The 20,497-nt window shown below is 33.6% G+C and overlaps 1 protein-coding gene across 1 annotated transcript in view; it reads right to left on the reverse strand.

Moving 5' to 3' along the window:
- The window catches only part of PCDH15 (protocadherin related 15), a 1,779,889-nt gene extending 1,759,556 nt beyond the window's left edge, over positions 1–20,333 (reverse strand). The window contains exon 1 of the mRNA XM_055092816.2: positions 20,205–20,333. The gene's annotated coding sequence lies outside the window, so the exon portion shown is untranslated. The remainder of the gene's footprint in view (positions 1–20,204) is intronic.
- Between the last annotated feature and the right edge of the window lie 164 nt (positions 20,334–20,497).

Consider the following 20,497-nt stretch of genomic DNA (forward strand, 5'->3'; position numbering starts at 1 on the left):
TGAAATTGGAAATCATCATTCTCAGTAAACTATCGCAAGAACGAAAAACCAAACACCGCATATTCTCACTCATAGGTGGGAATTGAACAATGAGATCACATGGACACAGGAAGGGGAACATCACACTCTGGGGACTGTTGTGGGGTGGGGGGAGGGGGGAGGGATAGCACTGGGAGATATACCTAATGCTAGATGACGAGTTAGTGGGTGCAGCACACCAGCATAGTACATGTATACATATGTAACTAACCTGCACATTGTGCACATGTACCCTAAAACTTAAAGTATAATAATAAAAAAAATAGACACACACACAGAGACAGAGAGAGAGAGAAAGAGAGAGAGAATATTTAATAGTATTTTAGACTTTATAATTTGAGTCATTTATAAAAATATCCAAGCAAAAGCGCCTACTGGTCAAATGACAGAACCTGAGTCTAGATCTGAAAGAAACCTTTGGTTTGTGGATAAAGACGGGAGCGTCTATGAGTGTAGAAGTAATAATGGATTACACATAGAGTACAAACTGGACTGATAAGAGAATAAAAACAATTACAAACTTCACAGAAGAGAAACAGCGAGTGACTATAATTTGTAAAACAATATAGACACTCCAAAATTTGGAGGAAGGAAGGAAGAAAGGGAGGATGGAAGAGATAGGGAAGAGATAGGGAAGGGAAGGGGAAGGAAAGCAGAGGGAAGGGGAGGGGGAAGAGGGGAGAGGAGAGATAATAAAATACAGCAGGGAGAAGAGGCAAAAAAAATAGAAATGATCTGTGTTCCAGGACTCAAGAAAGAGTCTCATCTCCTTTAACACATTTTCTGTACTTCATTGGGTAGGACAGAAAATGTGTTAAAGCAGATGAGACTCTTCCTTGGCTAGGTAAAAATTAGATCTCTTTACATATGAATTTACTTCAAGCTATAGATATCCATAAGTAATTGGTATATATCTGTTACCAAAACACCATGGGTTCTGTCTAGATCCTGCCGCTCACCACACAGGAAGCCAATCACTGAGACAATGACTATTGCCAAGGAAGAAGACTTTAATCAGGTGCTGCAGCCAAGGAAATGGGAGATCAGTCTCAAATATACCTCCCTGATCGACTAAAACTGAGGGGTTTACATAGCAGAAAAGAAGTGTAACTATGTATGAGAATAAAAGGAACTCAGTGTGGGATAAGAAAGCAATCATGATGAAGAAAGGGCCTGGCATTTCATTATCTGGATGTGATGATCTGGTTTCAGTTCTTTGATATGTTCTGAGAGGCCTGGGGATCCTTTCCTGAGGAAGGAACTCAGATAAAACAAATGTAAGTTTCAAGCTTTAAGGCCAGAAGGGTTAATTTCTGTTAATCCAAAAGCGATTGTCTATGGGACTATACATATATGTTATATAGATAGATAGATAGATAGATAGATAGATAGATAGATAGATAGATACACACACACACACACACATATACACACAATATTTGAGTACTTTTCTTTTTTTTTCTGGACTTGTGTCCCTTGCTAAATGTTTCACTATTGGCTATTCCAGAAGGTAAAAATGACATCTGACCTGATTGGGAAGAATTGTAATTCTTATATGTGCAAAAACAGATGAGAGAGGATTTGCATTTTCAGATAAGTGTAACCAATCTAAATGTATTGCATTATATACAAACCACACTAAACCAGATGACAAGAGATGAGAAATTCAGAGATTCAGAGGCAGCTCCAGCATTACAAGTTGTGTGAAGATGGGCATGCACTATGCCTTCAAACCTTGGTCTTTATGTTCATAAATAGCTATAAATATACCTTCCTTAACATCTCATAGCTCTCATGGTAATCATGTGATGTCAAATATGAGAAAATTTTTAATAATCTGTAAAGTATTGTTAGGTACTCTTAGGTATTATGAAAAATTGTGCCCACTGTTCAGATCTTTATATCTCCCTGTGTACCTAACTATTGGAATCATATGTCAAAATGAAAGGCCTCTTCATTTCTGTATAAAGATATTGTATCATCCAAATATTCAAGTTCATGTACACTGTCCATAACATAGTATATGCAAGAATAACATATATCAAAAATCTGAAAAAAATCATAATCGTGCTAACATTAGGCTTATGCTCAGGCATATGCATAAAATGATAAGTAATTCATAAAATGAGTCAACACTTCATCTGGTACATAAGCTTGCAATTGCATACAGAGATTTCATGTGTGGAATTGCTCTGAAAAGCACTGTTCTGTAAAGATAATATTTAGAAAATAAATATCTGATCATATATTGTTAACTGTAATACAAAAGCAAGTAGAAATAGCTCCGTAAAAAATACTGTCATAATAAGGAGCAAACTGTCATAATAAGGAGCAAAAAATTGAAACTATTTTTTAAATAATAGGCAAAATAGAATGTGTTCTTCAAACCTTGTGGATTTTATACTGCAAACTTCCAGAGATATATCTTAGGTAATTATAAGACCAAGCACAACAACAACAAAAAAATCCTAACTTGAATCCATCCGTTGCAGATTTCATGGCTGAGTACATCAAGAAGAAGTTGCAAGCTCTAAAAGCTGGAAGGCCAGTCAATATCAGGAACTCCTCAGAAGTGAATGAAAAGCAGTTTAAATTTGTTTAACAAAACCATGTTTTCAAACTAACTTTAATTTATGCATGAGGGCCATTAAATTTGTTCTTTTTAAAAAGGAAACTTCTTAATTGGAACTAAATCATTCATTATTCACTGTGATACAGGTTATATACCCTTAGATTCCATGTGATTATTCACATGTTCAGCTGACAGAAAGGAGACAAAGCTATTCTAATGACTTAGCTTTGCTTTGACTCACTGGTTTTTATCTCACTTTAACTTCCAATCTCGGTTACAGAGAGTGTTAAAGCTGGAAGAAATAACATTTTGGTAGATGGTAAAGGATAAGTACGAGTCATTTCAAGTTGTTGAAGCTTTCATTAAATAAAGCAAGCTATTTGAAATCTTAAAGCTATTTAAATAAAGGGCTAAGACATTTCTGTTTTATATACTTAAGAGCTTAAAAGATACTGTTGAAAATTTAACTGTTAATCTATTGTAGGGTGTGGTTAGACATTTATTTTGACAGTGCTCACTGAAAATTCAATTATACCCCCAGAGTCAAACTTGCCCGTCATCAAAATGTCTAAAGATCTGAGTGTTTATGGGGTAACAACAAACCCCATACTAAACAGTTTGCCAGAAATCTGTCCTACAACATCTAAATGGAACAATTGGGTGGTTGTCTAAGGCACCTAAACTCAATATGATGTTTTAGCTAAAAAGAGTGAAATTATACCTAAGCACATCATGCAAGTTACCAAAAGAGAAGATATTCTTTAATAAAAAAGTACATTTGTAGAATAAAAGAATCTCAGTGTTGTAAGAAATATTTGAGATCATTTCAGTTAGGCTTTTCATTTCTTAAATTAGAAGCTGAAGCTGAGATTAAACAGCTAATAAAAAGACAAAGCTGATCCATGACATTGGTTTGGGCGATGATTTCTTAGATATGACCAAAAATGCACATACAACAAATGAGATTACATCAAACTAAAGAGCTTCTATACAGCAAAGAAAACAATTAACAGAGTGAAGAGTGACAACTCACAGAATGAGACCTATGATTTGCAAATCATAGGTCTGATAAAGAGTTAATATACAAAATATACAAGGAATTCAACTCAATAACAATGAAACAAATAACCCTGTTAAAAAAATGGGCAAAAGACCTGGACAGATATTTCTCCAAAGAAGACATACAAATGGCCAGTAGAGATATTAAAAGGTGTTTAATATCACCATTGATTAGGAAATGCAAATTAAAATGAGATTTCACCTTACTCATTTTAGAATGGCTATTACAAAAAAAAATGAAAGACAAGTGTTGGTGAGGATTTGAAGAAAAGAGAACACTTGTAAAATGTTGGTGGGAATGTAAATTAGTGCAGCCATTATGGAAAATAGAAGGGAGGTTTCTCAAAAATGAAAAAATATAATTACTATATGACCCAGAAATTCTACTTCTGGGTGTATACTCAAATGAGTTAAAATCAGTATGTTGACTAGATATCAACACTTCCATGTTCATTGCCGCATTATTCACAATGGCCAAGATATGGAAACAATCTAAGTGCATATCAAGGGAAGAATGGATAAAGAAAATTATATATACATATTTATAGTGTATACACACAATGGAATACTATTCAGCTTTTAAAAAGGAGAAAATTCTGTCATTTGTGAAAACAAAGAAAAATCTAGAGGATCTTATGTAAAGTGAAATAAGTCAGGTACAGAAAGACAAATACATCACGATCTCACTTACACGTGAAAAGTAAAAAATGTCAGACTCGTAGAAGTAAAGAGTAGAATGATGGTTACCAGAGGCTGGAGGAGGCGGGATAGACAGAAAAAGAAGATGTATTTGTCAAATGGTACAAGGTTCAGCTAGATAGGAGAGATAAGTCCTAGTGATCTATTGAGCAATAGGGTAATTATAGTTAATAATAATGTATTATATACTTCAAAATTGCTAAAAGAGTATATTTTAAGTGTTCTCACCATAAAGTAATGATAAATATGTGAGTTGAAAGATATGTTAATTCACCTGATGTAAATGTTCCACAATGTATACATGTATCTTAACATCAATATTGTATGTTATAAATACATACGATAATTAATTATCAAATAAAAAATTAAGATGGAGCTGAGCCAAGAATCCAAGACTCTGAATTTAGATTTTTCATTTTCTATTATGCCAAAGTGTTTCCTGAAAATTAAAATTGAATATGGCATGTCCAAAAGAATACGTCATAAGAAGACAGGAAAGGGGGGACTGCTGCATATACTCATATTTTTAGTCAGTTGTGTAAGATCTTATTAGAGGAAGAAAATCAGATATTTTAAGAAAATTCTTATAACTCCCATTATACTGAAATTTTATGGCAAACCTAAAACCTTCAAAATATAGGGTTTTATTTAAAGTGAATCATATATTTGCAAAGTTTGTATTGAGATTATGAAAGCAAAATCAAAGTAGCAAAACATAAGTATATATTTTAGACTGTACTATGCAGAATAGCAGAATGGTGCCAATGGCAAAGAAATTTTCAAAAGAAATAAAAAATATTGAGGTCTCATCCCAGCTCTACTAATCTATGTCTTAGCAACCTAGTGTAATTCCTACAAATTCTGAGCATTGCCTTTAATGTATCTGCATGGTTCCCACATCATTTCATAAACTTCAAATACTCACACTTTATAATTGAAACAATATACAAACTATATTATTAAATAAGCTATGGTATGATATTCTCAATCTACCCTATAAGGATACTATCTTCCTGTCAGAAAAGTTGAGACTCTCCAATACATATTTACTAGCCAGATTTTTTTTTTTTTTTTTTTTTTTTTTTTTTTTTTTTTGAGGCGGAATCTCTCTCTGTCGCCCAGGCTGGAGTGCAGTGGCACAATCTCGGCTCACTGCAAGCACTCCCCAGATCTTAATTGTGGAATCTCCAGACAGTGTCCAGTCAGTAATCCATTATTAGTTTTGCCTCATGTTCCCTAACCACCTTCTCTTTACCTTCGATCTTAAGCCCCAAAATGAAAGTTATTATTCTTGGCTCAATTATCCAAATTCTTTGAAGGGAACTGGTGACACTATACCCTATCTTTACCTGCCGCCTTGTGATCCAGGCTTCCTAGGTATCTGTGAATATTCACATTAGGTTACCTGGACTCCATAGAGGCAGCACCAGCAAAAAACATAATTGGGATATACACCACTTTTAGACTTTCAAATACATGCCCCACCTTATAATATGTGAACTGATTATTCACTTCTAGACATTCAACTTTCAAACAGTTATGCTCTGTATTAAACATCAACATCCTCCTTCCCTTTCATTGAAAGGACATCGGGAAAACAAAAAGATGCAAAGGAAAGTTCACACATAATGATAATTATTTGTGATAATGGTGACAATGATCCCTATTTCTTTTTCTGCTCTTATGAATTTGCAAATGTCCTACAAACTAAGTGTATTAAATGAATCTGTGAAAGTTCATCTAAGTCCCTAGTATTATTTTTTTCTTACTCTCTAGAAAGTCATAGCCTCGTAGCTCAAAGCAAAATAGAAAAGACGCAAATCATTCATAGGACAAGGGTTGATGCAGCTTTCAATTACTGAATACATTTTTAGCCATTTAAAACTAAAAGAAAAGTAATGTCGGTAATCCCAGCACTTTGGGATGCCGAGGCGGGTGGAACACAAGGTCAGGAGATCGAGACCATACTGGCTAACATGGTGAAAACCCGTCTCTACTAAAAAATACAAAAACAAAAATTAGCCGGGTGTGGTGGTGGGTGCCTGTAGTCCCAGCTACTCGGGAGGCTGAGGTGGGAGAATGGCTTGAACCGGGGAGACGGAGCTTGCAGTGAGCTGAGATCGTGCCACTGCAATCCAGCCTGGGCAACAGAGCCAGACTCCATCTCAAAAAAAAAAAAAAAAGAAAAGTAACAAAACTCTTTTCCTCTTTTTTTATGATTTAAATTTTACTTTAGGTTTGAAAAGTGAGATATATATCACTTAACAGTCAGGAAGCATGTAGTAAACTCAATCTCTGAACCGACGTTACCTAAAACAGAGATGTTCGTTTTCTTACACTCATCTCTAAAACAGAGGTAGACAGAGAAAGTGCTGCTTTTTTAGAGCTTGTAATGAATTCAAACATATCCATTAATTTTATAGCAGTTATTTTGGTTTCACAGTGAAACATAAAAAGTTCTATCTTACTGGAAAGAAAACCAAGTAGCTACCTAAGTACTTGATGAGAAGGAATTTGTTCTACTGTTTTAAGTGCATGAGGGATAAAGCAAGACTTAGAAATATTTTTGTTAGACCATTTCATTTTAATAGTATTTTCTGTTATAAAAGAAATGACCTACAGTAAAATAATTCAAAATACCCTTCCTTCTGAAGGTGATTTCCACATAAAATTGTAACATTACTATGATCTAAATTTAAATAAAATTTTCTATTGATGTTAAAAGTTTGATAATACACAGTTTGTTAAAGTGGTTTGGTCACTATTTGGGTACGATCAACTTCAAACCATAGGTGTTTAAATGAACCAAAGTCTTTGGTTTATTTCTATAGCTTTTTGTCTAATTTGATTAATAACTAGTATACCAGTCATTCATATATAGTCATAATTGGCCAACCAAGGTTTACTTGGTAGGAGGGTGACAGTTTACCCTTTAATACCACCTAATTAAAATACACAAGATGTTCTACACAAATAACAGCAAATTGTTTATTTCTAAGAACATAATTTTCCTTTTATAGGAAGCTCTCAACATTAATTTCGAGCCACATTTTAATTTTATAATGTAATCATTCAGTAAATGGTCATTAGATATTGGATTATTTGGAAAATTGTAAAAAATCAGACTTCTGACCATGTCCTTTAAAATAATTAACTTAGCTGGAAACAGTAAAGCAAGACTTAAAAATACAAATCATAACATGAATATTCAAATGATTGTATACTAAAACAATTGTATGCAAATAATTAAGAACAGTGACTATAATAAAAAAGTTTAATAGATTTGACAAAACATTTAAAGAATATAACTTACATATATGAAAATAAGACATCAAAACTTCAATTGAAGCTGTCAAACTGTGAAAAATAGTAGTAAACAATAAAAATCACTTACTCATTGGAAACACTGCAAAATGTCATGAAATCATTTCAGAAATGAAGGTACATTAATGAAAAATAATCATAATTTTTAACTCAGTCTCACCTCACCTTTAAGAAACACACAGTATAAAACAGCAATAAATGGGATAATTTATATTACTGCAATAAAATGCAAATATATATATTGTATACGAGCACCCTCTCTTCAATGTATACTTTAACCCAATAGCTTTCTACCACTAGAAATTTATCAGAAGAAAATAATGGTGGCTTAATACCAGCACTATAATACCAGCCCTCTGATAGGCTGAGGCAATAAGGTCAATTGAGTCTAGGAGTTTCAGATCAGCCTGGGCAACATAGTGGGATTCTGCTTCTACCAAAAAATAAAAATAAAAAATAAAAAATGCCAGTCATAGTGGCTGGCACCTGAATCTTTGCTGCTTGGGAGACTCATATGAACCTAAGTTGATTTGAGCAGGAATATAATTTCAGTCCAGGAGGTCGAGTCTGCAGTGAGCTATGATCATTCCATCGCTGCAGCCTGGGCGACAGAGCAAGACCCTATCACATACACAAAAGAAAATAATTCAGAATGTGCACAAAAATGTAGTAGATGTTTCTGAAAGCTGCATTTGTAATACTGCAAAATCAATGCCCCATTGAGACAGACGTACCAAGATTAAGGTGGAGTCACCAGTGACAATTGGAATCTGGAGTCAGAATGCTGTATCTAAGTGGGACAACAGTTTCTCTCCTGCAGCCCACCATTACCATGCAGCAAAGTTGCTCTATTACTTCTGAATTTTCCACATTTTTAAAGAAAAGCAGAAAATCCAGTTTCTAAGACAAAAATCAAGTTACAAGTATTGACAGAAAAATCACTTTTAAATAATTGTAAACAGTAACAACACACTTTAACAGTAAATCTAATTCAGCCTGATACCAGGCTGTACCAATAGATACAATGAAACTGCATAATATTGGTAAAACAATTGTATGGTAGAAAAATACTGGCATAAAAATGTTCATAGCAAATTCATAAATGGAAAAAGTAGTCTGTTTTATTTAAATAAAAAGGAGCTAGATGAATTGCAGACAACTATGTATTAATAGTTACATCTTTCAATTTTAGAATTAATTATATACTTTATTTTTTGAGTTTTCATTATTGTGATGTATTATGCTGAAATTAGCAAAAAAAAAAAAAAAAAAAAAAGAGTAACTCTCTGAGTGATGCAGAAATTTGTAATGAGAAATAAGGTGTGTCCCTAACAAACCCACCTATGCGTCAGTTTGAAGGTAGCAAGAAAATTTTTATCACAGTCAGGGAGAATGGGAACCTGTGATATGTGGCAGTGACATATTGATAACACTGTGCACTGAGGTGACTTGAGAAGTATTTGTGTACCTAACGATTTCCAGTGTCATAAAACATAGGTAAGAACACTGAATATTAGCACTGGTTGATATTTGGTCTCTACAATAGTGAGTATGGTGGTTAATTTTAGATGTCAACTTGAATAGACTAAGGGTTGCCTAGATAACTAGTAAAACCTATTAAAGTGTTATTTAATACAGTATTGTAGAATATACATTAAATACATTATTATGTTACATGTATTATAATGTAACATATTATAATATATTAAAGACATTATTACATTAATACATTACTTAGTATAGTATTACTTAATACATTAAAATGGTAGCTAAGCTTGAAGAATCCCTGAGCAGACAAACCCAGTTAGACCTCATAAGCAACCTCTCAAACTTGCTTGCTTTGCAAACATAAACAAAACTTCAGGTATTTTTTGTAAAGATTTTGGAAAGAAAAACAGAACTTTCTTTTTCTTTCCAAATAGGAGTGTTTACTATAGTTTTCCTATTCCTGTATCACATTACACACTGAGTGTGTGGGAGAGCAGAGAGATTTAATTTACAAGTTTTAGATCAAGAGAGCATAACCAGATCCCAGGTTAAGACTTAACACTACAGAATACTCACATTAGTAATACTTGTCTTATAAAAAGATATACTCTTCACTGTAATTGCTGCAAACAATAAAATACTGTAAAATAATATGCAGTGTGTTTGTGAAAGGTCAATAACATGCTTATATTTTTGCTGTTGAAAAACTACACAAAAGCAAATGACTAGAACAGTAGACCAATTAGTATCAGTAGAATTATGCCATCAAACTTTCCACTGAGCTTGAATGTAAGATCTGACATAACCAGATAATTCCATGGCAGGGCAATAAACTGCATTTACATTCTCTTTCTAACAATTAGTGCAAGCATATCCAGATAAACTATATTGATTCTACATTATCTTAGAGTGAAATCACCTAATAACTTCTTCAGTACTCTTTCTTTTAATTTTTATCCTAATTATCTGTCTGAAAATGATCTTTTAAATTGGGAAAACTGATTACATTACATCCTTCAGTTCAGAGTAGCATTGGGTAACGACATTTTGCCTGCAGACAAATCACTCTTTCACAGTCATCAGCTTTTAGAACATTCTAAGACTTTGTTTTCCATCTAAACTTTTCAGTTAATTTTACTCTAACTTTTAATTGATGTTACTGAGTAGCAAACGAGACTGAAGGACACTGCTTTGTTTTAAAAAAATGAAGAAAGAAAGGCATGTAAATCCTATAAATGTAATTCTAATGAAATCAAGATAAAATATAGTGTTTATAGAAAGAAATACAATTATTTCTAATAACTGTGCTTTCATTTCAAACAATTTTCAACAAGTTAGTGACGCAGAATAAATACAATTCTAGAAGAATCCAGGATTTTTTTTTCTATTGCATTGCTTTTTATTAAATTATAGCTACTTGAAGGCTTTGAAAAATTGAACACCAGTAAAACTGTCCTTCTTTTGTTAATATGTTTTGTTTTCTTGTTTCATTTTTAATTCAACTAGTCATTCACCAGAAAAATTTACTGAGGTAAACTTTTTTGATTATCCTTTCATAGCATTTAACGCAAGTGTTATTTGTTGTAGTCTTTTGTCTATGAATCTATTAATGCTGAGAAACTGAACATTCCTAGGAGTGTCCTAATAGGAAATAAAAATTAACAATTTCAACTGTACTGTTACTTAAATAAATATTCATATAGTTTACCTTTCAGTATCATGACAAACACTTTGATTATATAAGAAGGTCTTTGTATACACATCAAACTACCAAGAAGTCATATCTGATTTTGTGCTTTTCTACTACTCTTCCCCAAAACACTTGTTCAAAATGTTTACTTTTAAAGGGTCTGAACTGTGTGTCAAGCACTGACATCAGCATGTTACCTGAATTATCTCATTAAAGTCTTGTGATACTCATGTGGTATTAGCGGTGAAGAAACTGAAGCACAGAAGCTTCAAGTAAAATGTCCAGTTTTAGAGAAACTAAACAGTAGAGTCTGGAAGCCCAATTACTGACCTTGTACAATTGCCCAGTATTGTGTACTGACCTAAAAAGGCCTATGAGAGATCAACCCATTAAGATCCATGACATAAAGAAAATTGTTTGTCCTACAATATCCCAATCTGGATGAAGGCAGATAAAGAGAATGTGCTTAGGCATGGTGACAATAAAATAAGAAAGAACTGTGAATGCACTTTACAAAACAGAAAGGAACACAAGGGAGTTTGGAACCAAGTTGAAAATTAAACATGTTCATGTGCACATAAGAAAAGCGTGATCGTAAATAAACTGTGTCAACACTGTACTGTGAAGGTGAAACTTTCTTTTTGGGATCAGCTAAACCCTGTATAACTTGTAAAAAAAATGCAACCACATATGTTGATGTACTAAACCCAATATTTCTTTTGGCTTACATACTAAAAGCAGGAATTCTTTCCTGTAATGAAGAAAAAAACACAGGCATCAAGGAGTAATAAAAATAATGTCTTAGAGTATAAAATACAGAAATACCAATTAAGGCTTTTTTTACATAATACATGTAAAAACTGCATCAGAATTTTAAAAAAACTACAGCATCATTGGTTCTGGCAATAAGCAATCACACTCTGCTGGAGGTAACTTTAGTAACGTCAAACAAAAGTCTTAAAATTATGACAGGTGGTATTCATTTAAAATACGCTCAAGAGCTATTAGAAATCAAGAACACAGTATCTGGACCCTTGATTTGAATCCACACTCAATCTCTTTCTAACTGGGAAATTTTGGACAAAGTTTTAAACTTTCCTGAACATAAAATGCCTAGCTTGCAATAACTTTAGAAAATACTAGGAGTTTGTAAAGTTACAAGAATCAAATGAGTTAATAAATGTAATGTATTTAAAGTAATAACTGGCACTAAATAATTATAACATAATTCATTATTATTTTTCAATATCTAAATTCTCTAGCTTGTAGCTATTTTGAGCATATTTGAAAATTTCTAATATGTGTTTTTGATTACTTATCATGTAGAAAAATATAGCTTTCCAGATGAAAATGTAGTATCTAATGTAGAAGTCACATATAATATTTATTAAACTGGAATGCTATCATTTTAAATTATTTTGAAGCTCATTAAAGTAAGTCTGCACTGGCCAATTTTTTATTTATTAATTAAATTTTTGCCTAGCACAGTTAATATCCTTTTCTAAGACTTAATTCCCAAATCTATAGTCTTTCTTTTACCATTTGGAGATGGGTAGGAGTACTATTCCTTTCTTGCCCATCCCTTCCTCTATTTTCATTATAATAACCAGTATGCCGTTGCCTAAGCATATGCCCCCAGTTAATAATACAGATTCACTGTACTGTTTCACCAAATTTAACCCGTTATTTTTGGAAATAGGATGTTTAAAAATGGGTTTGTTATTCCTTAATACATGCCAAATGTCATCAGTATATTGTGGTCCAGATGTATTCTAAATACCAATTGAAAAACATTCTTAAAGCTAAGAACACACGACATATTTCACAAAGTGAATAACTGTGAGAAGCTTGGGAATTGTAAGCATTCTTGAAAAACTATTTTTTTTGCATGTGTGTTACAAGCATTTGCACAGGTTATATGTTTTATAGCTCTAGTTATAAAAATAGAGAATAGATTATATTCCCTCACATCTGTACAAAATGGTCAGCAAGAATACACATCTACAGAAGTTTAAAGTATTTACTCTTTTTTTTAGTTAATACATGTTTCAGAGCCTTAAAGAGAGCAAATCATAATGCCCATTGATTATAATGTCACATTTTAGTTATTACATTATTACATTTACTTATTATAACTTTTAGAATTTTAGGAGGAAAACAATAATTCTGAGTGTGAAATTTGAATATTTGCACCCTAAAAATTTTCAATTCCATTTTCAATAATGTAGTAGAATGTTTCTTAGAGACATAAGACAATTAAAAATATGAAGTACTAGGTTTTCAAGTATATTGCAAAGCCATAAATAATATATAATCTAGCAGTGGTACAATAATTAATATATTATTTTTCACTTATATTAAGTTTTAAGAACTCAATGCTCCTAAAATTTTTAAATAATACTATATAAAATACAACTCAAATGATATCAGCTCAAATTCATGTATACCTCTTTGCAGCTAAAGTCTTTTAAAATTAAAAATAATTTGAAATTTTGTCATACATTTATGAACCCATTTTAAAGAACATAACATGTCATGCAAATGTTAATTTAATACATAATGCATTAGTAAAAACTGTTCTGAATATATATTATGTTTATGTTAGAAAACCATTTTTAAACAGGAATTAGATTCTATTGATTCATCAAATTATTAATCACAACATTGCTAAACTCAATTTTTACTCTCCTAAGCATATTGGAATCTATGAGAATGTACAGTAGAGATAATAATATGAATAGAATTTAACTTACATGTTTTAGCAAAGAAGAAATAAAAACTGGAAAATTATGGGTTTCTAACATGTCTATTTGTTAGTTGTCCTTTTAAAAATTTCTTTATAGAAGCATTTTGAGTGAAGCCCACAGATTATTTAATAATTTATTAATTATTCAAAAAAGTTTGTCCTTGTTGGCAATGTGGAAAACCACATTGCCAACAGAGCAATGGTCCCCCACCCGAGAGCAGGGGTCCCCCACCCCAGGGGCTGCAGACCAGTTACCTGTTCATGGCCTGTTAGGAACTGGGCCTCACAGCAGGTGGTGACCTGTGGGACAGGTAATGCTGGGTGGCATTACCACCTGAGCTCCACCTCCTGTCAGAACTCAGAGCGGCATTAGATTCACATAGGACCAGGAACCCTACGGTTAGCTGCGCATGAGAGGGATATAGGTTGCACACTCTTTTTGAGAATCTAATACCTGATTCCTGATGATGTGAAGTGGAAGAGTTTCACATAACCCTCATCCCCACAATCCACTCACCCAGCCATCCCTGGTCCGTGAAAAATTTTCTTCCACAAAACTGGTCCCTGGTGCCAAAAAGTTTGAGGACTGCTGTGTTAAGGTGAAAAAGGGTACATGTGGTAATTACAAAAAAAAAAAGTTCAATAAATACAGGAAAAAACTCTAACATCATATGTATATGTGGACATATATACTAACATATATATGATTTTCTGATTTGAAGAATGTATAAAAAATGAGGAAATGACATTGAAACCCTTTTTAAAGATCATTCATAGTTAAATATAAATATACTCTTGTTCTCTCTCTATATATATTTATATATGTATACAGAATATATATTTATATATGTATATATTAATGTATATATATTATATATTTATGTATGTATATATTATATATTATATTTATAGATATATTATGTATATATTATATATTATATTTATAGATATATTATATATAAATATATAATATATAATGTAGATATATTATAAATATATATTTATATTTATATATAAATATATAAATATAAATATATATAAATATACTTTATATATATAAATTATATATAATGTATATATTTTATATAATATATTATATATTATATATAATATATTATCCATATTATATATATAATATATATATACATTTTATGTAGACAGGGTCTCACTATGTTGCCCAGGCTGGTCTTAAACTCTAGCTCAAGTGATCTGCCAGCCTAGGCCTCCCAAAGTGCTGGGATTATGGGCATAAGCCACTGCGCCTGGCCCACAGTTAAATATCTTAAGTCAAAACTGATAATTGTACTTCCTTTCTCTTCCTCTCTTCATTCTTGAAAGGAATTCAACACTGAAAAAGAGGTGGAGACCTAACTGAGGCATTCACAAATAAGAACTTTAGAAAAATGAAAAAACATAGTTATATAAATCATTTCTAATGATTTGTTCATCTTTAAAACATAGGCCAATATTTCTATTTTACCCAACTTTACTCAGCTGTAGGATGCAGTCCAGAAACATCTTAGTGTAAGAGGATTTTTCATAAAATGTAAGATATTTTATTTAAATTGAATGGCTGATCAACCATAAGAATTCCACTGTAAAGTAACCAAAGAAGTACAATTCTTAGAAGACTATCATGAAATAGTTTTATGAATTAAAGAAAAGGTAATCACTTTTCACCAGGAATCAAACTTTTAGTTGGCATAGCATAAAACAATTTCTCACACTGGCAAAAGAAAAACCTCCAGAAACTGCAGGCAAATGTCCTCTCCCCACTCCCACTCCTAAATAAAATACGGGCTGGACCAAGGCATCATGATTTCTCCTGCCTCTTGGATTTGCTCTCTGTACCACAGAGCTGTCTTCTAGTCTAATCCCACTCATAAAACTGAGCAAATGGCATACCAAGAAATGGCATAACAAGACAGAGCATCTAACATGCGTTTGACCTTTCTGAAGCATCTCAAGTCCCTGGATTCCGCCTCCTGTTCTCCATATTTTCAAACATGTTCTCGAACATGTGTTTGACCTTTCCGAAGTATCGCTAGTCCCTGGATTCCACCTCCTGCTCTATATATTTTTTTAACATTAATGTCCTATTCTCATTGTTAAAATGTGAGTTTCTACACAAGTTATTTCTTATTTGTACCCGAAGACTTTGAATAGGCTCTGGCACTCCCAGACACAGGATATCAAACAGATTCAGGCCTTAACTAGGTCGTAGGACTGGACTTACATACAAGTGGCTGTGGTTTGTGAGACTAGGTTGTAGTGGTTTTTTTGTTGTTGTTGTTTTGTTTTTTCATTTTGTCTAAGGACTTGAAAACCTTCAGGGGAGACGTGTGTTAAGATTTGTCTTCTTCTAGTGATCTTCTTTTAAAACACAAATCAATCCTGTTAAGGAATCCATTAAATCACTATTAGTGTGAATGGATTTTTTTAGGTAGCATGGATTAATTCAATGTAAATGCAAATGTAGTATGTGGAAGAAGAGCCATTCTCATTCTATGAACATAGGACAGGGATGAGAATATATATAACACTATAGTTAATGAAAAATATATATTTCTGATTTATGTGAAATCAATTCAAGAGATTATATATATATATATTCTATAGATATAATATGATTTTCATCAGAGCACAGAGGATGAAGAGAGAAGAGAAAAGATAGGAGTGGTGGCTACTAGATCCTCTTGGGGGATTATTTTGAAAAAGGCAGTCTTTGGCAATAAATGGGCACTAACACCTTCTAATAGATATCCATTGGCTTGAAGAAAAAAAGTGTCAGAAAATTCATCATTGGAGAAAAGTCAATGTTTCCATTAGTATTAATGTAGCTAAAGATGGCTCAAGGGTAAAATTATTCAAAATACTATGCATCACAATAGTGCCATCCTGTGGACTACTCTCTCTCTCACCCTATGGGGAAAGGGGCTATGTGAAAAGAAAATCAATTTCTAGAGCAGCAAAACTAAATTCTTTATATTTGTTTACATGGAAATTGATTGTGTTTGCCATCAGTTGTGTAATTATTTTACAAAGAAGCCCTTGAACTGTGGCAGAAATTCTGGATGCTCTGTCACTATGTGTCAATCTCAATATATCAATCATAATGCCTGTGATTTGTGGTTAATATGAAGCAAAAACAAACTTCTCTTAGGTTAAGTTTATTTTCCGAGAATTAAACTAGTTTCCTAATTTTTTCCCCAGGGTTCCGAATTCTTAGTGTAACACCAACCAAATATCAAAAGAGATTATTAGAGCTTCATTAAAAAAAATTAAAGAATAAGCTTATAATTCACATTATTCCATTACATGCATTATTAGAGAGGACATTTCATTAAAGCATGCAAGCTGCATTTTTTTAAAAAATTTCAACATGTAGATAGTTTAAACTAGAAGCCACCCAACACTTTGATATAGCATAAGACAACTGGGAAATGTCAGTTGACTAAAGTGGTTATTTAAAGAAAATAAGCAAATACAATATTCTTTTTGTCTATTGATATGTGATGCTGCACTGTTATTGGGCAAACTTTTTAATTAATAGAAAACTCTAATGCTTATGATGACAAAAACATGTTCTGTAAAATAGCACTGTATATGAAAATAGTACAAAAGGGGGAAATTACAACTCTGACACCATAGTGTCAATGAACATCACACAGATTGAAGACCACAGTAATGAATGACCAACATCTTTAGGCTGGAAAGAGTGGGAAAAATTAAGAATTTCATGGAGATGTTATTTTCAAAAATAGACTCAATAAAATGACCAGACTCACCATTGGGTTCAGAACGTGATCAATCATCTCTTTCACTTTTATGTTACCTTTGTGAAGTTTTATTAATGGAAATGAAGAAATTTACTAGAAAAAAAATGATTGTAGGCACTGTTAAATTTACTTTCTCTTTGTATAATTTCATGAAAGTGACCTGAACTGCTTTGCATTTGTAGGGAAAAAGATAAATATGTAAATATATGAAATTAAAAGGTGAGAATAAATTTAAAAAGTTTTTATCTCTCCAGTGAGAAAGTGATAATCATAATGTTTAGTTAAAGCTATCATCTAACCAAAGCCATCAGTACACTGATTTTTTTTTAACTTAAGATTTTAATAATGCTGAAGCAGTTCCGTCACCTCAGTATTAGTGCTTCCTGGTTTAAATCTCAAAGGGCCACCATCCAAGGCTGCAAATATACAAATGATAAAATTTTGGTATTTGAGAATACCCATCTTCTAATAGGACAGCCATGACAATAATAATGGCATTGATAGGAGAAAACAAGAAAATTTCAAAAAGATAAATACTAGGGAAAGTTTTTAGATTAACATGCAAGTATGACACCCTCCCTCACAAAAATCAAGTTCATTAACACTAAGCCTGTAAATTTCATGGAATATTTCTTGAACTAGCAGAACTGGAATCACCCATCCTGTTAGATATGCAATTAATTGGACCCTCTTGAAACAGTATCTTGTGTCTTAGGAGTTGTAAATCTCAATTGTTAAGCATCTTCAGGCACTAAACTTTGAGAAAAACTGTTCTAGAGCCTAGAACTAAACAGTTTATTTGAAAGTCAATAGTTACAAATGAGATCTGTTTTTCCCCCGTTGGGATTCTAAAGTCTTTTCAAAGCATTTACCAAGCAAAGAATCTGCCCTTTGAGATAAACCTGCTCATGCAGATTTAAGATAAGGTTGATTTCCGCTGAAGATAATCCATCTTCTACACACACACTCTCTCTCATACACACACCTCTCAGATGTTTGTTTTATTTCCTCCTCTTCTACACTGTCCTAATTCTCCTTAAGTACTGTCCATCTTCCTAATTTACTCCTACTCTCACCACTTTCGTGGTACTCTGGTCTCCCTATACTCTCCATGTCCTCCGACACACCTGGCTCAGCAGGAAGCCTAGGCATACGTAGTATATACCCAGGAAATGTATAAACTATACTGTCAGAGGATTAATTTATTTCAATTCAGGGCAACCCAACTGTGAGCTGCCCTAAGAGAAAGAATACAAGTAACAAGGGCCATTGCACAGAGGGAGATTTACGTTCAGACTGGAAGCTACAAGTGTACAGAAGCAAGAGAGAGAGAGAGAGAGAGAGAGAATAAATAAATAAATAAAATAAAAAAGCAAGCAAGCACAAAGCAGCAGCAGCAGTTCAAGCTCCAGATTCCACTAGTTGCAGTTTAATGTAAAGGGATCCTTGCAGAGGAGAGATGGCAATGTTATTAAGGCCAGATCTTGGATCTTGCCTCCCACTGCTTTATAGGATATCTGGAAATCTACCGCACCCATGTGTGAAAAAGTGGATAAAACCGTCTAATATTATTCTATTCCCACAAATGAGATCAGAAATAAAATGTACAGTAGTGTCTTTATGGAACCAAGTATTTCAAGATCTGAATACTAACGGGTTCATTTATTTCACTGATTACTGTATGTAGAGATGAAATTCCAGGCACTGATTTTTCATTAAACCACTCTCTTAAGGTTAACTTGCCTCTCTCTTTACACCTATGAATCCATATGCTTGCCACGTAAATTGTAACATTGATTTTTAACATTTCCCCACAGTTCAAAAATATTGTTTGCCAAAAATCAAGGGCCTTTTCTAACAATTCATGTAATTCCTGTTACTAGCTAATGTGTAAGAGTTGGGAACAATTAAACATACTGTATACAAAATCTTACCATGCTGAATTGCACCCAAGATACTAGTTCAGTCATCCTTCAAATTACCTCACAACTAAAAAGGATCAGATACTTAAATAAAAACTTTAGGCAAGGTAGGAAAGAAGTCTTTTATCATCCCTGTATATTGCAAAAGTGTTCCATTCTCTCTAAATTCACATTATATTTATTAATGAGCAGCACATGGAAAGAAAGAAAATGAGAGAGAGAGAAGGAAGGAAGGAAGGAAGGAAGGAGAGAAGGAAGAGAAGATAAAGAAGGAAAGAAGTCAGGATGGTAGGAAAGTGAGAGACAGAAAGAGAGCTAGAGATAACGATGAGAGAGATAAAGGAGAGAAACTCTAATGTCTTTGATATCCTCCAACTTAAAAGAGAAGGATGTAACCTCTCCCCCCTCCCCGTTTACATGTAATGGAACAAGCCAAGTCTCCATTCACTACATATGGACATTAAGAAAACTTGCATGGGGAAAACTTTTGGGGGGAAATGAAGGTGATTTCTGAGCTGCTACTGCAGTTGTATATGACACTGACATTTATTTCCCATAATTCTTGCCCACAGGAAACACATCCTTTAAGAAACTGAATAAAATCAAGTTGGACATTCTCAAAATCTGCAAGGTATCAACTTCCCCGAGAAGCTCACATTCCCCCAACACAAACACATATATGTAAGGAGCGAGACATCCAGGCGATGAGCTGTGAAAGGTACTTCCACCTTGTGAGGGTGCCACGGATTTGGTTGTTCCTGAACCTGAATCTGAAAAGCGGGGGTGGGGTGTGCGATGACAAATGAGGGTGAGAAGAATGTTTCCATGAAACCAGAAACCCTTTTGGAATCCGGGCCGAGAATCAGGATCCCACCCCCTTGCCTACCTCCAGGCTCCAGTAAGCAACCGCTGGCGTCCTCCCCTCTGCTCCTTCAGCAGCAGCGGACGTAGGGATCCCGAGCAGCCACGGAGCTTAGGTCCCGCAGAGAGCTCCTGCCAAGCGCTTCTCTCTCGACTAGTTACCAATTGAGAAAAAAAAAAGGGTCAGAGACACACAAGGATGGTGATCAAAATCCAGTGTCAGGCACCAGGGTCCCAGAAGGTTCCGGCTCCTCTTCTGCGCCTTACCCAGCTCTTTTCGTCTGGCAAAGGGTCACCCAGCGAGCCCCCAGCAGCAGA

This window comes from Pan paniscus, chromosome 8, assembly GCF_029289425.2.
Source record: "Pan paniscus chromosome 8, NHGRI_mPanPan1-v2.0_pri, whole genome shotgun sequence".
Lineage (NCBI taxonomy): Eukaryota > Metazoa > Chordata > Mammalia > Primates > Hominidae > Pan > Pan paniscus.